The 27,042-nt window shown below is 28.5% G+C and overlaps 1 protein-coding gene across 3 annotated transcripts in view; it reads left to right on the top strand.

The window, feature by feature from the left end:
- The window catches only part of LOC105248894 (UNC93-like protein), a 66,267-nt gene that overhangs the window by 9,115 nt on the left and 30,110 nt on the right, over positions 1 to 27,042 (top strand). Inside the window, exons 1-2 of one of the 3 annotated variants that reach the window (XM_011253941.3) lie at positions 8,177 to 8,626; positions 25,309 to 25,359. The exons of 1 other annotated variant lie outside the window; for it this stretch is intronic. The gene's annotated coding sequence lies outside the window, so the exon portion shown is untranslated. Of the gene's footprint in view, positions 1 to 8,176; positions 8,627 to 25,308; positions 25,360 to 27,042 lie in introns of those variants that run through there. One more of the 3 variants, XM_011253940.3, reaches the window with a different exon arrangement.

Raw genomic sequence — 27,042 nt, 5'->3', positions numbered from 1 at the left:
AATACAAAATATATGGAGAGTAACACATATTTGATTTTACTTTAATACTCGTTTTAACCAGTTTTGTTCTCAAAAATACGGTTTAGAATAATTTATACTGTAAATCGTATATATTCTGTTCTATTTGAACTGTGATATATACTTTTTCACGTTAATTGAGCGATATTTATAAATTACATGACCCATTCTCTGATCACGTCTGTTCAAATATTATAACCGTATTTCTTTAATGTGTCTGCTTTTGACGCATTTGATTATGTTATCATATATTATGTAATAGTCTGATTCGCATATGCTGTCGGAATAATACTTTATATGATGTGACGTTGAAGCGCAATCGACGTTTCATATTATAAGAATATCTTTATTGACTGCTCAAATAATGTTTCGAAATTTACGATTAAATTATATTTTCATTATCATTGATAAATATGCATTATTATCACTAAGTTTTTATTACATTGACTATCAATTCATTATTCTTTTCGATCTGACAATCTTATTCATATAAATAGAAAATTTATCATTATTTTTAATCACAACTGAATGTAATTATGTCTCGAACTAATTTTATTTTTTTTATATATATAATATACATAATCTTTTTCGAAAAATAAACAAAATTCTATGTTTTAATATTAATCGATCTTATAACAATCGATTATTACAATGTTTGCCAGACAAACTATTATTACTTTTAATTTTAAAGATTATTTTTTTCCGTTATTTAAACTCTTTAACAACTTTTAATCAAATGTAAAATTTAACGAAATGTGTGCTCAAGAGAACGTGAAAATTTATGTCAGTCAAAATAATGGGATTATCATCACAGACTGTAGTCATACATGCGAGATCGAAACACGCGGTAATTATAATAAAATTTTCAATCGAATTATACTGGAGTGAATTAATCGTATTGAATAAGAGATGTGCGATCTCCATTTTACGAAAAGTAAATAAAAAATCTAATTGAGGATTCCGGTAATCGTTAATAGATTTAATAGCGTAAATAGCTGAAACAAACATAACTATTATCATTTCAAGATCTTAATAACAAGTATAATATGTCTTAATATTTTTAGTCTTAATGTTTTAATATCACTTATTATATATTCTCGTTCTTAATTTTTTCAGTTTATATTATTAAATTTATTGTGCTAATGTAGTTCTAATATTATCTATAATCTTATCTATACATATCTTTTTATAAATGTATAGTATATTTATTATTATTATTACATGAAAATTTAAGATTTTAAAAAATACAAATATTAGTATGATTTTAACATTTAAAATTATACATCTTTCTCTCCAATTAGAAGTCATAAAGTTTTATTATATACATATATATATATATATATATATATATATGTATATAATAATGATTTCATTAATAATGATCAAATATATATATATATATATATATATATATATATATATATATATATTTATTTATTCATTTATTTTATTAGTAATAATTAAAATTTTTTATTTTATTTATTTAATGATAGATGATTATATTCTAAACTACTATCTAATTATGATAAAAACTCCAATTTTATCGCAATATTTATATTACCATATGATAAGAAATCATAATAATTTTCTCTCTAATCCGATAATATTTATATCTGAAATAGCGAATTAGGTATTATTCAATTCTGGAACACGCGAACATGATACGTAACATATCTTTTAAATAATCATCAATTAAAACTTATTCTGCAACTTTATTATTTATATAAATTAAAATATATTTGTTTATTTTGTTCAAGATTAAATCATATGCGATTTATCATTTTTAAATGTAAAACTACGACATGAAAATGAGAGAGAGAGAGAGAGATATTGTTCCATTTTAACATCACATGTGTATATATAAAATATTTAAATTTGTATAATTTTCTTATAGTACATTATTGCGCGCCCAAGCTGCATCAAGGAGATCCTTGACCTTTATCGCTATTATTGTCTTGGCCCATATATGTCGCGTCTTCTTATCACTGATATTATGATAAAAACAGTTTTGCATTGAAATCAACTGTGTAAATTTCTTACTTTTTATATTTACTTTTCGAGGTGCTGTAAAAATGTGAATATCTCATATTTTAGAGGAAAAAATTAGCACACGATAATATAGAGACGACAAAATAAGCTAACTTTATTTCGTTATATTTGAATTACAATCGTACAGTCCGTTTCGTTATATTTTAATTACAATTATGTTTTTGTTTAACGTTTATTTCCACATTTTGCCTAAATAATAAAATGTATAATGTTTGCTCCTTAAACATTGTCAATTATTCAGTTTGAGGATAAGAAAAAGAAATAATTACTCTTTCGTTATTAACATTATTTCGTTGTGTTTCTACTCTATCGATCTACTTATTTGACAATTGAAAATCTTGTAAATTAATTATATACTGTTATATACTATGTACTGTTATACATGTTTTTAACTTGCTTGAAAATCAGTCATTTGTCTTGAATATTAAATTTGTCAGATGAACGTTTCAGAATAATAATACATGTCAATTTCAAGAAAATAATTTTGATATTGTCAAATCAATAAATAACGATGTCATAAATAATTGTAATTAATATACCGTGTGAAACATAGGAAATATTCTTAAGATGCTTTGGATTACATTACAAATAATTGTTTATTTATGATAATTTGCATCTTTTTTTCCTAAAGCTTATTCAAAAATCAGACGAGTGTAACAACGTGACTAGCATTTGCACGGCTGTTGCACGTGGCTACAGTCCCGTGCTACGTTGTTTCTCATTATTGGCATGCAGCTATTGTTCGATAAGTCGTCAAGTGTCTTGTTACTTCGAATGGTAAATCCGTCGTAAAAAAGATTACGACAAAATCGAACATGCAACGAGAGACAATTTATCATTCTGATATAACTTGATACATTTCTAAATATAAAGGTGTAAATTCTTTTGCTACAATATGTTTTAATTGTTGATTTCTTGTAGGATACAGCATTTAAATTTATCGCTGAATTAATCGCTTATTGTGAACATATTTAAATCTGTATCACATATACATGATTAAAATAGAAACGTATTATATTTTTTGTCATTATAATTTGCTCAATTATGACAATCATGACAATCAATCATGATCATCAATGAATTAAATGAAATGAGAAAATTGAGTCATCAAATATTGATAATCGCGGATCAATGTATCGGATATACATACAATGATATGCGAGTGACGAATTTGTCTGCCAAAATGTATCACAAGGTACTCGTATTTATCAGAGATCAGCCTTTACAATCCCATTTCCGGTAAGCCATCAAATCCTGTTTAAAAATTACATCTCAAGGGCTGACGATTACTAAGCTGCAGATACATATTTGCATAGTTAACAATGAGAAAGAAATATGATTCATCCGACAGGTGATTATGATGCTTGTTATTCGTGCGAAATTTTTTGAATACCATTCGCTCATTTGTCATTAAAACTTAAACTCTTATCCTTCGGACTATGTGACTTACAACTAACTATTGATAAGCTGAGATTATTCTCAGACGGCAGCTTATTTAAATAGCGGATCGGTTGGAAATCATATTTTTTATGATTTATTTGCGCTATGACGTTGATGTGACAACACTTTGCTAATCACTATGCCAATCTCAATGATGATAACAATGGTGAAATTAATGCACTCAATAAATAAGCAGACAGATAGATTAGTTTAAAAAACTCGCGTATTTTATTGACAGTCTTGGAAAAAATATTGTGGAGAAAGTATTGTTCGCTCGATCGAACGCAGCAAATAGAACCGCAAGAGAATAGAGTTCACTCTGTTTCGGTTTCATTCGGTGAAAGTTGTCAATTACACTGATTTTTAGGATAAGAATTTTTACAATAAATTATTTTATGAGACGAATTGATACAAATTAGAATAACCCATAAAGATATATTGATAAAAAACTATTTAATTATATCTTTCACATAATTGTGGAATTTATGAATTGTGACATTTATTTATAAATTTATTTTTTACGAAAGAAAAAAATAATATAATACGATTAAAAATTATATATATTATGTTATAATACGGAGATATGCGGTGCATAAATATTAATAAATTAATTCTACATATTCTATAATTCTACATTAAGAGAATTTTTTAAAATTAATAAATAATTTATAACTTATAATTTTTTTCATAAATAATCTCTTTCTTATTTTTAATCAAATTTTTCTTCCTTCTTAATAAAACACACACACACGTACATTCGTATTTAGATTGATTATGAAGTATTTAAATTTTCAAACTATAAATGTAAATATTATATTTTTAATATACATGTATAATATTACATTAAATTTTATTTCAAATTTTTTTTATTATATTTGTTATACATTGTAGGATTAAAATTATAAAAATTAAGAGATGATTCACAATAACAAACAGTATGCGCAATTGCATTAAATCGATTAAGATCACAAAATATATTTAGCGATTGTAGTGATATGATGCCAAAGTAGCAATTACTAAAAAAAAGACAAACAAAACAATCAAGGAGAAGTGATGTATGCGTACGTAGCCGGCATCTGAAATAAGTAAGACTCTTTCACCTTGCGTTTAAGCACAGTATACCAATATCGATTATTGCCGAGACTCGTGGAAAAAGCCAATGGCATTCGATTGATTCATATGTCCAGCGAAGTGTCACAGTTTTTGTTCTTTCTGATGCTTTGATATATGGATGTTATAAATCGGCAATAAGTTTCGTAAACATAAAAGAGAATGTAGAAAATATTAATGTTCCTTTCCAACACACATTATATACAATTCTTGTCTAACTAAAATAAGAAAGTACAATACTTATAGCAGTCACGTAATTGAATAATAACTACATACGTTAGTTAAAGATAATGTTTACGAGTTAATCACGATATGTTTAGGAAGACGTTACGAAACGATTAAAAAATAAAAAGTAATATATGACTTAAAGAGTTAAAAAAATACATATTAACATCATATTTGAAAGATTGCATCACATTAGAAATAAATAATAAATCTTTTATCTCTTGGGGAAAATTTATGATTAAAGAAATTTATTTTGATTGTCGAAAATGTTATACTATTATGTATACTATTATACTTATTTTGGAGTACAATATATGGATGCGTCTGTTTGCTGATTCAATAACATATTAGGCTTTTAATCAAGCATCAATCTTTTTTATTTTTTAATTTTTTTATATAATTCAGTTTTTTGTATTCATCTATCAATTCATGTTTTACAGAGAAAAGTCTTATATATTATATTATTTATTTTTTACTTGCGTTTATGTTTTATTGCGTTATATCGTCTTGTCTTAACAATCTTATTTCGTACATACAAAAATAAAAAGATAATGTTTTATCAATAAACTACATGATGCTATATAGATCACTTCAACCGATGTCATGAAATAATGATCTTCAATTCTTATTGTCGCATATGACAGGACTCTGCGAATATTTGCACAATGTGCGGTATAATCGGTAAGTGCACTTTTTAGTGTGCTTATATCGTGATCGATAACGGGAAAACTCTCTTCAATGTACTAACTAAAGAAACGAGTTAGCAGTGTAGATGTGTGAATAGGGACTAGTGGACTTTAGTTCTCTCAAGACGAATTACCAGTAAGGAAATGTGTGACTTGTTCAGTTTTCGAGATACGATATGTTTTTCTTTCACTTCTGGAATTAATACGCCGTGTTACTTCTGTATTACTTCAATTTATAATCATATCAATAAGTGCGTAATTTTCCATTTTAATAATTTTTTACATTTCAACTTTGGTGGCACAAAACCATTTATATTCGTACTTTCTTTAAAAATGCTTTAATTTTAAAGCTACTTTAGATATCTATATGATATATGTGTTTTTTTAATCAACGTCTCTTTGTCGACAAAATTTGTAACTTGAGGAATTTCCAATTTTAAGGAAAATTTCATTTCATTTTTGAGACACAAAAAAAATACAAAAGAATATAAAAAAATTATTGAAGATTTTATAAACATTATTTTAATTATTTGACAGTAAATTTAATTTTGAACATTTCGTATATCTGTATTTTTTCGAAAAAAAAGAAATTTCTAAATAATTTTAAAATTAAAAACGAGAAAATATTACTTTCTTAAAAATAATTTAAAAATGTTTAGGCCAATATAAGCCGTTAAGTGCGCGTGCACACACACACACACATACACATACACACAAATGCTTGTATTATACAATACTTTGAGTAGTATTAATTAGTATTCTTACAATTCGCTCCCAAACAAAAATTCAGAGCTTCTTTTTAATCAAAGATTGACAAATTAACTAACTAAACTTTCAGACACTTTTTATGTAATGTTTACAGTATATCTATCTCCTTTAGCAGTTAATGACTTGTCTTTCTAATAAATAAATTATTATTAGCAAACAATATTATTTTATACAATATATTCTCTAGTATTAGCTTGAAATTTAAATAAATCATGTAAATTGAAAAATTATATAAAAAGTTATCTAACGTTACATATTTTCGAAGTATATTTTAAAATTTTTAGAATTTCTCAGTTTTTTAGACATTTTATATATATCATACGAAATTATCTCGAATATTTCAATTATTAAAATATCTTTATTATTTTTATCATTGTATTTTATTGTTCTTAGTCACGCAATGCCATAATATATATAATGTGCTAAAATTGGCGGAGTACTTTAATACGTGGCTTGATGATTTTAATTATTTATCCTTCACATTCAAACAATGTCTTTTGTTATGTCCCCTACTTACTTTGCCAAAAGTATATATTAATATGTTAAGAAAAGAATTTCTGTGAAAACACAAAGTGACCCAATAATACATAAAATATTGCTATTCCATCGCAGATCTTTGCAGATCATTATTATCTTTTGCTTTATTTATGAAAATATAACTTATGCTGTAATTTTCATTAATTATAGTGATAGAAACTTATCTTTTTTGAAATTCACGTTACAATAAACTTCATACTCAAGCGGTTTAATATCGAGATATGTATCGATTTATATATACAAACAATCATCGGTGTTTTGTCTATTATTTTCCGTATGAAGCTTCGTGTAATAACGTTTTCGAAAATAGATTCGTAGCAAAATGTATGCGTTACAATAATCGAATGTCTTATTTCTAAATTTTTGATCATTTTTATGTATCTAATATTAAAATGTGACACATTACAATTGTATAAAAATTAATATGTATCAGTTTTTTAATTAAATTAAATTGTATCTCTAATTAAATATATTGACTGTTGCAAAGTTTGTCGAACACTTTTTCGAAATTGTATATAGTATCAGAATTTAAAGTAAGAAAATGACAGTTGCTTTGTTGCCAAATGCATCAATAATTATAAAGTTGTTTAATTATTGATATATTAGAATTAAATTCTATAATTAAATTTTTCATGTCTATATAAGTAGATTGTACATATTTCGTAGTCTTTTGATTTTACATTTCATTTACACAAAAATCTCTATGGTTCTTTATTGCTAGGAAATTTTATATTAAACAATTCTGACGAAGGTTGAATCTAAAAAGATTGTAATAAAAAAAGAGAAAGTTGTATTTCAACAAAAATATTTCAAATAATTATAGTCTTTTTTTATATCAAATTATCAATGCAATCGTTTAATGAATTTAATATTGAGAAGGTTGAGACTCTCTCTTTATCTGTGGGAAATCTTTCGAAAAATCTCTTATAAAATCTCATTATTAAATCTAAATTATTGCTATAATTATTGGCTAATTATCTAAAGCTTGAGAAGTTATATATTAAAATTACAAAATCTCTCGAGACGTATGTGGATGAGGAAGGACAGAGCTGGAGACGGATAAGTGAAAGGAAGCGATGGGAAAATATTATACATCAATTATATCCGATTTGAGACGTCGCGAGTTAGTCTCGTGTGTTTGTGCAAATTTTAAAACGCACGTGCATGCGTGCCTCACGGGGCTACGGCCCGGCGGCACGGCCAGTGACACAGAAGAAATAGCAAGAGCAAGAGAGAGGTTTCGAGGTGGTGGAAAGGGGTAGGGTAAGAAGGTGAAATAGGGAGGTGGGGGAGGAGCAAGCAAAGACGCACCGTATACCTTGTGTACAGAGAGAAAACGACAACCGCGACTCGCGCGTACGAATCCGCGAAGCCGAGAGTCGGCGAACCGAGAACCGAACCGCTCACCGATTCCAAAGTCCGCCGGCAGTCAGGCAGGTTCAGTTGTCTCCGAACCCCCGAACTGTTCGGACGCGTCCTCCAGAGGCAGATTTTCATCCTACGACGCGTTCTCGCGAACACGCGCGATTCTCTCAGTTTTTGATTTACACGGACGCACCGATAGATCGAAGTGAACGAAAAAAATTCGATCGATCGAAGATCGAATCGATTTGAAAATTCTCGACGTCGCGTCGCGAGAACGGCGGGGGTAGCCACGGCTGTCAACGTAGACGGTCCTATTTACCGCTACATAAATAGAAATCGTCGCGGGAATCGACCACTTGTCCCTCTGTTTATCGAGACGAAGGGGAGCGCGAAATCGTCGCTGATTCGAACGATCGATCTCCTAAGACGTAAGTATTGTAGCAGGAAGATTACGGGGGACGGGGTTTACTTTACTTATTAGGAGGGTGGTTTATTGCCAGTCGCGGCGAACTCTTCGTGCGCATCATCGCCCATTACACGCATAGTCTAGCAACGAATCGCATTTTAGCCGGACGAGAGATAATGCTCCTACTTCGCCTTTAGAAAGTAAAGAGATGCCAAAGTGGGGATCGAAACACCGCGATGAGGAACAAGAATACGAATGGATAACACGTATTCATTATTAAATATTTATAACTAACATGAATGCAAAATCAGGTTATTGAAACATTTCGCGTTAAAACGTTATCGTCCAACGCGATGATAACATTATTTTATATGTGTCTGGATCACTCTGGAAAATTAAATTTGCAATGTTTCCTTATGAGTGAAGTCATTTATATTCGGTAAGATATACAGCTTTTTCAACTTATTAAATGTAAAAAGAATAAATGAGACATAATACGGAATAATATATAGAGATTTGAATGCAAGAGAGAAGATGCAAAAACGTATGAAATGAAATCACTGTTTACGGCTTTCGACCTTTCATATTATATTTTTGTTATTTTATTTGTAAATAGCAATAACGAAAAATAATTCTTTCTCTGAAAAAGAATACGCGATATTAGTATAACAATTTCATGTTCTATTTCTTACAAACATGAAAAAATTGTAAACAAACACAAATAAATAGCAAGTTTTTCATGTACTTTATAGTGTTAGAAAGATCTTTTTCATTGAGAGAAGGAATTCGCATGTTTGTAGTTTTATATTTTGGACGGTTTATATACATCATTATGTTCGCGTACAAGCAGTCAGCGATAGTGGATTGCTTCGTTCCAATGATGTGGACGTGGAGTTACGATTGCTCTTAGATATAGCACATATATTCAATACTATGAAAGGAATGCTATTACGCTTATTCCGCACGATTGTTTCAGGATAGGCTTTCGATAAATTTTCCTTACTCTTCACAATGACATATAGCACGGCAATATTTATGTCGAATTGCATAATTTACACCATGTTATTTTTAATATCATTGCACACACAGGCGCTTATTCATGACTATTTAAAAGAACTTTTACGCTTATGTAATGTTTATATTGTAAACATTGATAAGCCATATACATGCTATGTGTGCTTATATTCCAATTATAATAATATTGACATCAAATATTAACTATACATTATAAAATAAAGTAAATTAAAGATATAATTGTCATTAAAAAGAGAACGCAACGCATATGGCAATACATCTCTGCAAATTTTTTTTATAATAAAAGAAAAATTAATTTTATCTTGAAATACAAGTTATGTATATTTCATTAATCATTTGGTTAAATAGAGAATAAAGTTTTTTATATGTATAAATTTGATATAAAAAAGTGTGAGTGTTGTATTAAATATTCATAAGTATTCGTAAATGTTTTCATTTAAGTATCAGATGTATCTATAGAGAAGTACGTGACTTGCAGATGATCACTCGATTATATATTCACAATACACTTGTGTATGTGATTAAAATGATAGTTTGATATATATTATATTATAAAATATTTAATGAAATAGAGTATTTAATCTGTTTACTTGCATATTTCGAAGTTCTTTATTATACCTAAGATCGAATATATTAATTGAATGACTCGGATGCCAAATAAGTAATACAAGTCTATTCTCAAATTATTAGTAGATTTAGTAGAGGTGCGGACAATACAATCTATCATCAATTATTATTAACTACATTGAAATCGTCTGTTTTCGAAATCAATCAGATTTGCATAGTTAAATCATTTATATCTGCATACTTATGATAAAAAGCAAACTTAAAAAATTTTTATCTATCAAACTTTTATATTACAGATTTATAATTTGGTATTTGAACCAATTGAATCAATTATAATTTAAATTCTAATTACTTAAAGTTTTGCATGAAAGGTTGCAGAAAATATTATGTATTATTTAACTAATTTCACTTTTCATATCTTGTCAAGAAGATTTAAATTTTTTATTTTGCTCGCGTTTTCATTAATATTTTATTTGAATGCAGCGCCGGAACGATTCTTTTTAAAGAAGTACATTTACACTTTAGCGTGACACATTGTGTAGAAATCTCAAAGACAAAAGATGCTATGCTTGCAGGTGTAAGCATTGCATTTTTTGCAGCATGTTATTCAAAATGTTCTCCATAATAGTTTTGCACTTTATATCTGCTAAACCAAGTTTTTTTTTGATAGAATTAAAATGCAAAAATTAAAAACTGCACATCACGAAAAGTTCTTATTTTTCATAAGCGAATTAATTGTCCCATTGTCATAATTTTGCATCTGTAGATGTGCGCAATGTGAAAGATAATAAATTTATTATAAATACGTATCTATAATTGATCTATAACTAAATACAATATTGCATTATTTTATGTACGAAAAATTTTAGCTAAAAAATGACTATTACAATCTTTATTTCTCTCAATTAATTAGTATGAATTATATTCTTATCCGCAATAATGAAATACGGAATAAAATTTTACTTTAAATAATACGTGTTACAAATACGTGTTGCAGAATTATATGCGAACATTAATTATAAAGATATCTTCTTATGCATTTAAAAAAAAATTAGAATATTCAAGATTCGCTTTCTTTCCTAATTGTAAATTTTGAATGACATAGACAAGCTAAACGAAAGAAAAAAAAAAAAAAAAAAATATATATATATATATATATATATATATATATTAATTACATTATACACATTTGCTACTACTTCATTTTATATTGATTTCGTAATCACATTAAATTGATTTATAGCGTTTGTTTGAGTATTAATATCAACAGAAAGTCCAATTGCGCTAACACATTCAATATGACTAATTACTTCTATTTGTATCATGCGATTGTGGTTGCTTTCGTATAATATTGAGCGATAAGGAGAAGATAATGGCTAATTAAAAATGCGCGATAAGAATAATGAAATTATTTCAGAAATCACCCGAGGAGGAGGAAAACTATGTGATAGATGCTAATGGTACGCGGTAATGTAATGAAGTTACGAGAGCATCCAATAATCTTGTAATATTAACGTGATCTTTTACAATGTCAGAATTTAGAATCATAGTATATAACACATATATAATCACATCGCATATGTATGTGTAGGTCTTCCTGTTTTTGAACGCGCGTTTCTTATAATTACCCGAGTAAAAGATGTTCAGCGACATTGAATAATGACAATTTATCTTCCTTTCGGGAGAAACCATATCGCCGAATAGTTCGAATAGTCTCTTTTTTTATTTCTTTTTTTTTTCATTTATACGCGCCGGGCATAACGAAGAGCATGTAACGAAATCTTTAACGATAGTGTTCAAAAGGCACAAGGAATCGTTAAGACATTTATGACCGTCAAGTGCGACATAAAATTGTGCCGTATGCGCTTAAAGACATCGAGTGAAGGAGTGGAGATAACATTACGTTTTCCGGTTTATTTGACATGCTATGCAAGTTCGTCGAAATATAAAATTACACTCATGTATATATCATCGGAATAATTGGACATCAAAATTCATCTTTTGCACTTAAAATCCAGGAAAAATGTAAATTATTTTAATAATTATCAATTTACATAACTGCAAAAATTTAATTACGAAATATATGGCGACATTGTAGATTTGGTATACTCTTTAATACATATGGTAACAATTAATCATGTAATAAGTAATATGTATGACGGCAAACATCGAGAATTTATTATGACTTATTTCGTGAATAAATTATTGCATTGAATTTTATGTACACTCCTTTGATGAAGATTTTTCGATTATTATAGCACACAAATATAGTAGTATTATAGTAGTATTAATATAAGAGCTGCATTATTTTCTATATCGTTAGTCTTTACGCCATATTGAACTTTTCATTAAAAACAAAATTATTTTCTAATTAAATTAAAGAGTAATAATAAATGAAAGAGTTAAAAAAGAAAGAACTTTGTTAGAAAACAGAATCTATCTTTATTTTTTAATAATTCTTTAATTGAAAGATAATTTTGCTTTTCTTTATTCTCCTTATATATAATAAAAAAATATTTTCAAATAAAATAAAAAATTAAATTTAGAAATACATAGTCGATATGAATTTAAAAAAATAATATATATTAAAATAATATATATTAAAATATTTCTTGAGTTATTCAGCTAATTGAAAATTTAATTTAAAACATGAATTTATAAAAATTTATGGATATATATATTTATGTGCCGCCTATTTTATATATATATATATATATATATATATTTTATTTTTGTATATATATATATATACAAAAAATATACATACTTAAAATACCAGGTCTCAATTATTATCGCAATATTAACAAATGACTAAAATTATCTCTTTTACGAGAAGTGTCATAAAGAAAACAATAAAAAAATTTTTTAAAGCAAACAAAATTTTTTTTATGACACTTGTCATCAAAGAGATAATTTTAATCATTCGTTAATATTGCACGCTATTATCGAGATTTGGTACTTTAAATATATATGCTTTAGCGTATATAGTAGGCGGCACACAAATCTCGTAACGGTTATTATATTTACAGTTAGTTTTACACATTTCTCAGCAGAAGTGCTAATAATGACAGTTATCTTGCTGCAGGCATTTACGGATTAAATATAGGATTGATCGCTAACCAACATTAGTTCATAATAAATTAAAGACTTTTGCATTCAAGATCTTTGCGTTATTTACTTATTATGTTCTTTCGATGTAGAGACCGTACAATTCTCGATGCGGGCACACCTTACTCGGTGATTCGTTGTGAAACGGTTGTAATGTTTGCGAGCCGATCGTTTCGCGGACTTTCTAAACCATAGTGAATATCTGCGCGTTGTGTAGCCACGTGTGTGCATTTGTCTTGGTATAGCTCGATATACATGCAAATGCAATAAAGTCTTGAAGCGAACGAGATATATGAGCGTTTGGTGATATATCGATAGGTGATATTATCGAGAGTGTACGTGCGTAGGAGTTCGTACAAAATCATCACAGTATCAATTAATTGGCGTTTTTTAATTGTTTCATATGACAGAATTTTTAAATGGTTATTCGAGCATTAGGTTTTTGAGATTTGTATTAGAGATTATGATTATTATTTTATTTTCAGCAGATTAATTTTATCTATTTTTAATTTGAAAAATACATCGTTGAAAAGTGAATTTGATCTAATATCGTTAATGTAGGGCAGAGTGCGTATATAAATACGATCGCTAAGTTTAGCTCGCGATTTTTCGCGAAGATATGTTGTAAATTAAATTGTACCGGAATGAAAAAACATGGATATGAAAATTAATTTCTCATAGAGAATGAGTGAGTGAGATATATTCTATATCGTTTCTACATCGTATTTGAGACGCGATGATCATTAAGTATGATGCGAATATAATTATGACTCGCATGGTTGAAAAATTGCTATAATTATTATTCGTGTGCATTATTTCGCGATGCACTGCGTTTATTCATACTTCAATGTGATATCGTTGGATCTTGCGTGACGTAAAAGTCATTTTTACATCGATCTGAACTCGAACGACATTATTTGTCACGATCGTTGATGAAGTCGTCGAAAAGTGCCAACGAATCTGTTATTGAGAAAATTAAATCGAAAAAGTCCGTCATTTGTAATCAACATTAGCCTAATTTAACAGGTGAAACAATGCGCTGACGTGACCAATAATGCATATATTGCTAACGCATGCAAGCAGCTGAACTTTACACGTGCACAAATACAATGCGTAATCTTTTTGCGGTCAAACGTAATACATAGACGAATATTTATTCGCATATAATGTATCATAGATGCAAAATTCTATTATTATTACTAATCGTAAGTTCTATATAGTTTATATATAATAAACTTGAAATTTTATACGTAGTTTTTTATCAAATAAATAAGAATAAGAGTAAATTGTTTAAAAAATTCAAAATGTATATATATTTGCTAAATTAAACAATTTAAACAAACAGAAATAAAAATAATTAGCATATAATTTCTATTGCAAAATATCATTTTTTTATTATTTTATCTCATTTATTATATACAACGTTTTTATCTAAATCTATAATTAGGGAGACATTTAGTTGTTCTGAGATGTTATACGAACATATAAAAAAATTGTTATTAATAAAGAAATTACATTATTTTATGATAAATATTAATTACAAAGTATGCAATATATTAATAAATTCTTATCAACAGAATATAATTTATTTATTTTATATGTGCTACACATTTTAAGGAGATTTTTTTGACCTACGTGGATAGAAGATCAGGAAAAAAGCGTGCACGCTGTATTAATTAATATTGACAAATATCCACCTGTGCGAAAGTTTGCGATGTGACCGTATGAATTTGCATGCACGAGTGTTGCGCATTTCTCAAGCATGCCGAACAAGCAACGCGTAGCTTGGTGGCACCTTTTCTTTTTGCAAGGATCTTTTATGTCGTCTCTGTATGTACCGAATAGCTCGATGTCGTCTTTGACCTTGTGACGAGAGGAAGACACCCGCGTATAGAAATTTATGTCTCGAAGGCTGAAGTAAAAAGTTTCTTCTCGTTTTCCTTCTTCAATGAAAAGATTCGAGAAAAAGATTAACGTTATTGATTTCAATTCAGTTATGGTACTGTGATTGTATCTCTCGCACAAATTAATATTAAATTATAACAGTCAATATGATTATGCTTGTAAATGAAACATGATCATTCATTGCACGTATTAAAAGAAACTTCTATTTTTTCCTATATTAAAGAACAATAACGGTAATTAAAATGATAAATACAATTTTTTAATCGATGGATCATTTTATGATTACTAATAGATGACAGAAAATAGCCGGGTTTCGATTATCGTTACAATTCAGTTTATCTATTTTGTGAGCTTTTTAATGACATACATGATACCGTGATCGATCGATTTAATCCGTCAGGAAAAATCTCGCGTTTCAAGTATTGTGTACGCTCACTCGATCTCTCTTTTTGATTTCTTGTGACGATCGATAGCACTGATCGTTATGATGTAATACATGCTGATTTTTTTGTCAATCGATACATTACTTCGAATGATACTTGTTTGAATATAGTATTTAGTTTGCGTGGTGTTTTTTGAATTAAAAAAAGATCGCGTTATTCAATTTTGATTATGTGTAAGAAACATAAATCAATTGAAAAAAAGATATAAGTAACTGTTTGATAATATTTTTGCAGCTTTTGTATTTAATTATACAACATTATTTCGAAATATTTTATTTATGTATGTACCAAAATTAAATTTAAAATATGTATAAAATTTTAAGATAAAATCAACTGATAAAGTTTTATTGTTTCTCTTATTATTTTAATTTACAATTCCGACCTATAATACATTAATATTTTTTTTATATATTAATATAATAGTAAATTATAGAGCATTAAAGGGGAAAGTTGTAAAGCAGGAAAATAACTTATCGGATACCTATATTTGCTTTATGAATATATTTATGCATTTGTTATCATTAGGAATCATTAGTAAAATATTTTATTGGATTGAATATTAGATTGAATATTAGAAAATAGAGCGTATCATTCAAATTGTAGTGTGCACAAAAGTTATACATATTCTATTTTTTGAAAAAATCCCAATAAATATAAAGATAGGAAAGTTATCAAAAATAACTTTTACCCAAAGATTCCAAAGATGCGATAATTATGAGTTAGCAAATAACTATCAATTTGTTTTTTCCACAGAAGTATTATAAATTATTATAAACAAGAAACTTATATATATTTATATATTTATACATTATTTTTAACGAATGTAAATTTAATTGATATTTCTCAATTTTAGATTTTCATATTTAAAAATAATAATTATTAATATGAAAAGGGAAAGAAGGTTGACATACATATGTATATAAAATTGCAATAAAGTACATATTATACAATATATACATATTATACATTATATTATATATGTAATGTAACATCTAACAGAATCAAATCTGTGAGGTATATATGATATGTAACATTTGTGTTATGAAAATATTTTGTTGCTTTTGAATCACAATTTAATTCGTACATCAAACGTAATAACGTCAAATTTCATCGTAAATCTATCGTAAAATTGGATCATGACGTGCATTGCAAAAGTTGTTATAAAAAAAGAAAAAGAGCATGTATTTGTATACGTATTACAATATGTATGCGAATGATTTGTTTGTAATAATGACGTCATGCAAGGACAATAATTTTAAAGATCCTCCATTTTTTATCAGACAAGCGTTGTCTTTTCCTCTTTCGCTTTACTAGGAAACGTGTGCTCGATTCTATTGGATTAAGCAATCGCCAAACATAAATAGCGCCATCAAATTGGAATGGGGAAAATGCGTAATATGCTAATTTAATAACGCCTCAAGATAGGCATAAGCCGGCAATCTATCATGCATGCACGTCCTGTGTAAATAGTCATGTTTTAGGTTCATTGAATTCTTTTACGCATTCGTTCGCGCCTTGTGGCCTCGATTCATCGCGGCCTTCTCAGAGTGTCCAAGACGTTTGTAGACTCTCAAAGAGACGATGCGAAAGTGTACTACATTGGCGAATTTTACTCTTGTTATATTTAGAGATTTAAATTGTTTCTCTACTTCTCGAATTACTTCTAATATATTTAATTAATTTGTCAACAAGCTCAATTAAATAAATTTTATTATTATCTATTATTATTTTATATTACCTACATAATTTCTATTATCAATTTATATTATCTAAATAATTTCTATTATTAATTTATATTATCTACATAATTATTTTTATATAACGAGAAAATTATTTGTGCTTGTATGCCTTAAATATTGTACTATATTTGTAAACTATTGGGATACAAAGTGAGACTGCTAATACTAGCATATGTTTTATAAAAGAATAAAAGACGTTATAATACAACAATGCGAGAAGCATGTTAGAAGCGTTATTATGTGATGGTCATATAATATTTACTACAGTCGTATTTTTATGCGGGATTTATGTATAAATGCACTTTAGCAGTAGTACAGATACGGTATGAATTAGCTTATGGTATCTTATAGTAAGGGGAAGAGAGAAAGGCATAAGAAACGGAGAGATTTGAATGCTGGACAAGCCACCTTGTCAGTATCTTGACCGTATCTTGACCATAGGTTATAATTCGATTTATTTTAAATCCGCTGTGTGCCAGTGTATCTTCTATTGCAATTAAGTAATTCTTTTATTCAATTCTATTATTGATTATTATTAATATTGAATGAATCATGATATAACAAGGAGACTAGATTTAGGTGAAACTTGTGCTTAATTTTATAACAATATCTTGAATCGATCAACATTTTATAGATAAGTATATTAGAATATACATATATACATACATATATATATATATATATATATATATATATAGAGAGAGAGAGAGAGAGAGAGAGAGAGAGAGAGAAATAAAATCTAATTAAATTGTACATGAATAACTTTTCTATGTAATATAAAATTTATAAATATAAAATCAAAAGTTTTAAATGATAGAATAATTAACACACGGTCATTGTCTTCATTTGGAGAATTCCAGATTTTATAATATCAGGAAGCGATCCTAATGAAAGATAGCCTGAGGCTAATTATGGTTCCGCGTGTCGAACAGTATATTATTATAGTAATCAAAAACATTAATCATTATTCTAAGTTTGTCTGGTCTTGCCAATTTTTATACAGATGTATCTCTTTATAATATAATTTTAATAATGTGTATTATAAATTCTTTTATATTTAGTAGTAATAATTATGTGAAATATTCTTCGAGTTGAAACAATCATATAATGATAATGCGAATTTTTATTATTATTTCGAAATTTCTATATTTTATTGTTATAATTTCGCAATTATTTAACACAATCGGCACTGAATATATGTATACTAGAATTTTGAACTTTAGTAGTAAAAATCTTTTACGGTGACAATGTTTATTTTTTAAATATAACAGATTCTAATGATTTTTAATGATTTTATAATTAACAATTTACTATCAATCGTGCTGTAAATAATTAAACGCATAAGTCAATATGATTATTCTTGCAAAAAAATTAAGTTAATCATTAAGGTTGCATATATTATGCTTCTCTCTTTCTTTTTTTCATTTAAAAATATAAATTATTAGGGTATTGGAAATTAATAAAGATTGTCAATTATTCGATCGATTGAAACAGCAGTCGATTTCTGACAAAACTAATCTAATTCTTATAAATAATTATATCTTCAGCGATATTAAATATACCTCTTGTCACATAAGAATCTTAATCATCATTAAAAATAAAATAATTTAAATTCTTTAAGAGATTAAGAGATGTGGCATTAAAGAATCATATTCATTTCGTTTTTTATAAATAATTGTGTTATAATATACATCTGTGTGTGAAATAAAAATCTGTTAGGCATTTAATTGAATGAAATATAAATGACCTAATATAAATTTTATTACATTAAATATTGAGATAAAATATTTCAAAATGTATTAATCGTATATTCATTATCTTGTATATTCACATATGATCGTTCAATAAATTTATCATGCTTGACATGCACAAAAATATTGCTAAATTTCCTGTTGATGAAATTAGAATTTCACTTTAATGTGAAGAAACTTAATATATAAAATTACATTTTTTGAAAAGAAACTAATACAGATTTGTTAAATTATATTATCATATGTGTGACAATTATTTAATCAATGATTTCAAAGCTGCAGTTAGTTGTTGTGTGCTGTACATACATATAAATAATAAAATTGCTAATTCATTTTAACTTTTTTCATAATTTTTTATGCTTTCATAGAATAGTATAATACAAAATATCATATGGTATAATAAAAAAATATGCATGTCGATATTATTTTTATCGATTTACATGAAACTTGTCTACGTATGGATAATTGCAACAATCGCGTTTAATAGTTCACGATTCTCGTATGCTGCACATAGCCGTTAATAATCCACTGATAACCACGCTGAGTCAGCGTTGTATGCATTGCGCGCAGCCCCGCTGCTGATTATACGGAAGAACTCGACTAAGCTGTGAAACGACAGTTGCAAATTTATTTTTTTTTGGAAAGTTTTAAATTAGTTAATATTTTTATACTTTATAATTAAAAATATAGAAAATTATGCATACAAGACAGTATTATATATGATCCTGTCAAGGATCACAAATCCTGAACAAGTATTTTTCGACATGTCTTGATATCATCAACGTTTGCACTTTCATGATGACATTGGTAACAGTTTGGCGAAATCGAATAAACGCACTGACAAAACACACAAGACAAAATCGTGCGTTGCATTCTATCGTGTGTTGCATAATCGAGGTCGGCTTAATAAATTTTTGATACTTCCAAATAGCTGACGACCATGATGTTAAAGTGGCGCCTCATCTTATTTTTTCTCTATTTTAAAAGATTTTCCAATTGATTTTCATTCTTTGTGCTTAACACATGTGCACTGTTGCATTATTTTCCTTTAGTTGCACTGTACAATACCTTGTTACTTAACATTCTTCTCTTTGTGTTTCACGATTTTCGTATAGAATACACGAATGGCGGAAAAACCGGTGGATATCTGAGAATAGAAATGCTTCGAAATAGATGTGCTCGCGGGAGCACGAAGGAGTGGTCATTGTGAGCGCCGCTTAATTGTAATGCACGCCGCGACACGTGTCATGGCACGGCACGGCCGGTCACGCATTTGCATCGATTACATTAACGACAAGCGAATCTACAAGCGAATCCTCTAGGTACGTGTCATCTAAGCGTTAATGAGATCTCGAAGACAAACGTGGGAATTAACTCTATTTTTTGTAATATGGGAGAAAATCTTTTTTATCATAGATTTATTGATATACACGGTGTTAATATACGGTACAGATTATGTGTGATATAATCGGAGGATACTTTTTTATAAAATTTAAAATATATAATACATTATGATTTTAAAATCTTATTTTAAAATTATGAAAAATCATCATTTCAAAGTTTTATTGAGAAAGTTATTATTACGTAGTTTTATAATTAGCTTGGATAAATAAAAATCACTACAATCGCGATTATTAATCACGTACAATTGCTAAGTAATACGCATTAATTACCGTTATTTAAGAAATGTGCGCGTAAAATGCCAGATTGAAAGAACAGAGATGCAGTAATTTTCGCGGTGCTATGTTATGCCAGGCACACAGAATTGATGTGACATTCAATTCCGCAAATGTCAGTGATAATTGGAGAGCATATTATCGATCATTGTTGATCATCCTCTGTTTCCCGTGTGATGAGAATTTGTGGTTTCCCTGATTATAAAAAATAATACTTAGATGCAGAAACCGGTCTTTTTTTCCGCATCGAGTATATACATTTTACATATATTGTACTTATATACATACACTTTTTTCGTGAAAGGATTCGTATATATGATCGCATGTATATATTTGCGAGGAATCGCAAGTACGGATATGTTGGGGGTATATAGATGCACTTGTATTTATTTTTGTCTTGTGGTAAAACAATTACGTCGCTTGTACGAAGGAATTACGTAAACTACAGAGAAAATGGAACATAGATGATCGAAAGATTAATTTCTACTCTATAGAGTCCTAGCTAGAGGAAAGAACGGCACATATAATATATATGTGTCTGATCATGGAACAAATTGACTGAAGAAAAAATACACAAAGAAAACTTTTTCTACACGGAGTGTTACTTTTACCAGTAGCAATGATAAATTTAAGCTTTAAAGCTGTAATAAATAACTGAATATTTTTTTTATTATAATAAAACGAAACGTTTTAATTAACAATAAAGTACTCGAAATATCTTTTTTGGAACAGCTTGTGTAAAGTGTAGATACTTCTGGACAGTTTACACATAGCTAAATATAGTTTCACGTAAACTGTTAATATTAAGATTATTAACTCATCAGCGAAGTCATCAGCAAGAAATGCTAAACACAGAGAGAAAGAAACAAGAGGAGTAATGTACATGAATTTGAATTGATCGAATTTAAAAGTCTTCAAACTTCGACAGTTGTTAGCAATGGCACACCAACGGTTCTGAGGTTCGCAAGGACGTCCACAAAACTCGCGGTCAATTTTAACTAAACCCAATCGACACGTTTGTTTACGTGATTCGAAAGTGCAAAACGAATGGAATTTTTTCTGTTTCTTGCGACGATGCCTTTCTGCTTGCATTCGATTTCACCGTGTAAGAAAAAATTTTGTTCATTTGTATTCCAATCTTCTCGGAGAAAAGATATGCTATTTCACGACCTGCTCGATCTAAATAATCAATAACGTCTCGCAGTTCTAGAAATCGTTAACGTTAAATCGTTTAATTAGGCGATTAGGCGATTCATATAAAGTTAAACATTATATTTAAGATGCATATAAAGTAACATTAATGAATTAATCACGTCGTATTACAATCTCTGTTAGAATCACTTCTGGCTTCTCTTATTTTGCTCGTTCGCACCGAATGGTTACGTTATAACATTTATTAACCTTGGCATATATTTGCATTTCACATTTACTGTTAGGTGTGACCATTTGAGATCGCTAACTTCGATGCATTTGTTTAAAATTAAATGAACATATAATTTTATTTTATTTTTAACTATAGTAGAGCTCATAAAAGTTCCGATTAAATTCTTGAGAATTTCAAATTTGCTATTCAATATTATTTGCTATTCAATATTAGCTAAAGTTCATACGTTCACATTTAGCAGTAAATGTGCGATATGAGTATCTACAAACTATTGTTTCGCATTTCACCATTTCATCTTAGGATATTTTAAGGCATTTTTTAAATGCCATCTCAAGCAAGAAATGATGATCGCAAGCCATTACATGTCCTTGCAGTGAATGTTTACAAGTTTACTTGTATATATGCATTCTCAACCATTATACGCTTACACAATATACGACAGAACTCTTTATTGTTGGAGATATCTCGCTCGGTAATTACGACACATCAGCGAATCTTGATTTGCAAATGATACGCATAATGAAACAAGGTAAAAATAATTAAAATCCATATCAGGATTTTAATTATATCTCGGATAAAACGATCATTTTTCTCAGCCGATATTGTATTTCTACATAATTTACGCTTTTAAATGATTTTGTAACGTAATTTAATAAAGAAGTTTAAAGAGATCAGCAGGAATATCGATGCATAGCAATTTACCTATAAGTATTTTTTAGATAATGTAAATTGAAATTTTTATTGAATGTAATTGATTAAGAAAATGACCGATATTATGCCCGAAAAGAGACAATCTCTTAACCCTTCGTTGCTAAATAGGTATCCATTTAGGTTTACACTTATTTTACGACCGAGCAATCCGTAGCTGAAGCAATCATGATTTTCGTCACTGACAAACACTAACTGCATAATATGCGCTATGTACGAGGGAAAAATCTAGACATTATCCGTGTCTTCTGTTTTATGAGGAAATATGTCAAGGTAATTAGACGTTTCGTCACATCTTGCCATCCTACGAGAATGCGATGTCGTCTTGAAGTCGTCGAGAATAACTGCAGTTTGTATTATCCACGGGATACATACGCATCTTCCGGTGGAGGAGAGACCGACAGGGTCTAAAATAATCGTCGTAAAATTTATTATGTTGGAGTGCACTTCTAGCAGTAAGAAATACTATTAAATTTGCGTGATTTATTCATTGTCGCTAATGTGTGACAATCTTCGTATATAGTCCTGTAGTCTTTTTAAGTCTCTCTTCCTAGTCTTTCCCGGGGCTTCATACAAAAACCCCGCGAGCGGAATGCTTTCAGTCATCGACACCGAATGTATACTACGGTTCTAACCGATCCAAACCGGCTTTCACCGGCAACCAATCGCTTTAATTCTACCGGTTTCTGGTGCTGGGTCAGCCAATCTATTTTCATGATCGGGATTCGTCGAGGAGATTTAATGTACTATGCGGTCCCATGAGATAAATCGTTAATTCAATCGCCCGTTGAATCTTCTTTCGTACGTTACAGGGGCCAAGGCCATAAATTTTTTTATGCGTATCTGTAAAAAATATTGCGAAAAAACGACGCAACATATATCAAGAAAGCCATAGAATTTTGTGTTTTCTAGCGAAAAAGGCGCTTTCAATGAATTTTTGTGATTTATGATGTGATATATGTGGTATTTATATATGGCAAAAGCCAATTTGCATAAATTCGAAAGAAATCAGATAATATGGATATATACTACTTAATGCAGAGATATTATTTTTTTAATTTGTATGCGTATAATAATATAAGACTCTTATATTTATAATATCCCAATATATATATATATATATATATATATATATATATATTTTATATATTGTTTTTTTCATATTTAATTTAGAACTAATTTAGGTTTAATCTAGATTTAATCGAGAACTTTTATATTTTATTTTCATATGCATATGATAATAACTTGAGAAGGAAAAATTAAGCTGGTGAAGAGAGAAAAGTCTTTGCATAATATGAAGAATATATATCATTAGTAAAATTGCACTTCTCCATGTTTAAGCTACTGCATTTTTTTATATTTTTTGATCTATTTTCCATGTTGTATTTATTTCGCAAATTTATTTCTATATACTTGTCTCTGTTTTTTCGCAATAATTATAAGTAGTCTCTAATATATTAGTCATACAAAAATAATTCACGCGAGCAGCGACCTCGTCACTTCATAACAGTGCAGAATACATCGCGTTGATTATTTTGACGTGCGTTTGTAACCAAGCGTGTCTATCTCCGCGTCGCGTAATTTTCACTGCTAGTGACGCAATGAAATAGGCACGCGATTTGTCGGGCTTGCGATTTAAGTAAGTCTATCCGCATGCGTAACGCAATTTTAAAACTATCTAGTACATAAATCGATAAATTAAAAACATCTCATGCCGATACAGCATTGGGAAATAATTGTTTTGCAGAAATGTTTCGGTTACTCCATTGAAAGAACACAATAATAATAATCACGGAATATTTATTTTGGTGATATATAATTATACAATTGTTGAAAATCGCACCAATATTTCAATTATTTGCACAATTATATGCAATTTTTTTATCCGAGCGAATTGATTGCTGTTGGCAGTGCCCGATATGCTTTTTATTGAAAAAGTAAGGCGGTACTATTATTATCTCAGACACGAGTAGCTATTGCTTTTTATACGAGCGATATGACGATTGTTCCAAGAATCGTATTTAATAAAGAAGTCTCGAGCACACACACATGAGCGAAAATAAAATCGACTACATTTTGCTTTGATAATTTTTGAAATAAATAATATTTTTGTTATAATGGTATCTATTAAATCTATATTAAATTCATTATATTGAATCTCTTATATTAAATCTATTTCAAATTCATTATATATATTTTAATCTCATATCAAAATTTTAAAAAACTATTCGTAAATAAAAAGATATAAAAATATATTTCTTTATATTAAAATATTAATATAAGTATTAGAGTATAATTGTATAAACTATTAATATAAATATCTTGATTATAGTATAGGTATTAATATAAATATTATCTTCTAATTAGATTTCTGCTTTCGATTTTTAGACTATCACTTTCTTCTAGACAAGAATCTCGTTGCAGCATATACGTGAGCTTGTAAGTATATGCTGTAATATCCATTCTGCTTGTCTTTCATTTTTATCTGCATCTACATAAAAGATGCAAATAAAAACATGTTTCTGTTGAGATTTACAGTGTTTAAAATAGTGATAAATCGATCAAAATTATAACGTTACGCGAATAACAACATAATAACACAAGTAAAATTTTTTAAGATTTTACGTGGCTTCAGCAAGAATTATAATTTATTTTATAATTTATAAATAGTAATTGAACAGGTAGAACTCTTGGTCATTGAAATGTTAAACATATTATACATGAAATCGATTTTTTTTAGACAATATAATATTATAACCTGCCGTTATTACAGCTTACTCTGAGTTAATGACCATTTTTTAAAGACAAAAAATTTTTATTGAAATTTCTATTAAATAAATTACATATCTTGCATACTTAATATAAAAGAAATATATGTATATAAGTGTACGATAGTATCAGTGACAGTTAATGTTGATCTCTCTCCTTCAAGAACGGCAAAATGCGTAATCCGTAATTACATATTCTTTCTCGACTATAGCGAAAGAGCGTTCGTCACTCGCGGCAATTCATTGTAATTAGCATACGCGTCTGGTAGCTGATTAATATTTTCATATCCATTCACTCGTACATTACACGAGGCGCCTGTATCTCGCTGTAGACTCACTTTAAAGACTACACAGCCTTGCCTCTCTCTCGAAAGGTTACCGTTTATCACATCGTATTCACCTATTCTGCGATTCGCAGATTTTTGTTTGCGAAGCAATGGTTTCGAGAAAGTTGTAAGAATAGATTCCAATAGCATATTGCAATATACTAATATTTGCTACAGGTTGTATACTATGTAACATGTTTAACATGCAAAAATGTTTAAGTGTTTATTGAATTAATAAGGAAACAGTGAAATGAGTAATAAAAGTTAAATTGTGTTAATTTAAGAAAAATGCTATTATCACATTTTATAAATTTATACTATTAAATTTTTGATTAATTATTCTTTTTAATCTCATCATAAAATAATAATAAAACTATTATTGACGAATAAAATACTATAGCTAAAAATAGATTGGTTAATGATGATTGGGCAGCAATTGCATAAATCATAAATGGATGCGCATACGATACGTAGAAGCGAGGTAATCTGATAGAGAAATATCACAGGAAACAATCGCAATATTGGTGTGAAGAAAACAATGTGTGTGCAAGCGCAATGCATACAGCCATCTAAATGTATGCATGCATCTCCATACACATGAATGATTTCATGTAATTGTATGTATCTTATTCGCGCGTCAAGAACAGTGACGAAACTCTCATTTAACGTGCGTTAATTACGAGTATTCACGTAAAAATGAATGTTTTGATTAAGTGTCTTCAATGTCGGCAGCAACGATATTGATAATTGATAAGAACAAGCAAACTTGAGTAATTCTTCTTTTATCTATTTATACAATAAATACGATCTTTTCTAGCGAAAGGATACACGCATATTTTTGATTCACATTAATATTCCTAAACATCGTAAATTATTATACAAATAACAGCGACTAATCAATCATCAACTTTTTATTTCGCCAAAGGACTATAACTTGTTTCTTGACTGGTTGTATTTTTCATTGAAATGTTGTTACTTATGTGCTGAGCACACTTTATAATGTTATATTTTGAACATTAATATGTCAT

The sequence above is a fragment of the Camponotus floridanus genome, unplaced genomic scaffold, assembly GCF_003227725.1.
Source record: "Camponotus floridanus strain SB8 unplaced genomic scaffold, Cflo_v7.5 scaffold60, whole genome shotgun sequence".
Classification (NCBI taxonomy): Eukaryota; Metazoa; Arthropoda; class Insecta; order Hymenoptera; family Formicidae; genus Camponotus; species Camponotus floridanus.
The sequence above is the reverse complement of the archived record's forward strand: the minus strand, read 5'-3'. Positions and strand labels throughout refer to the sequence as shown.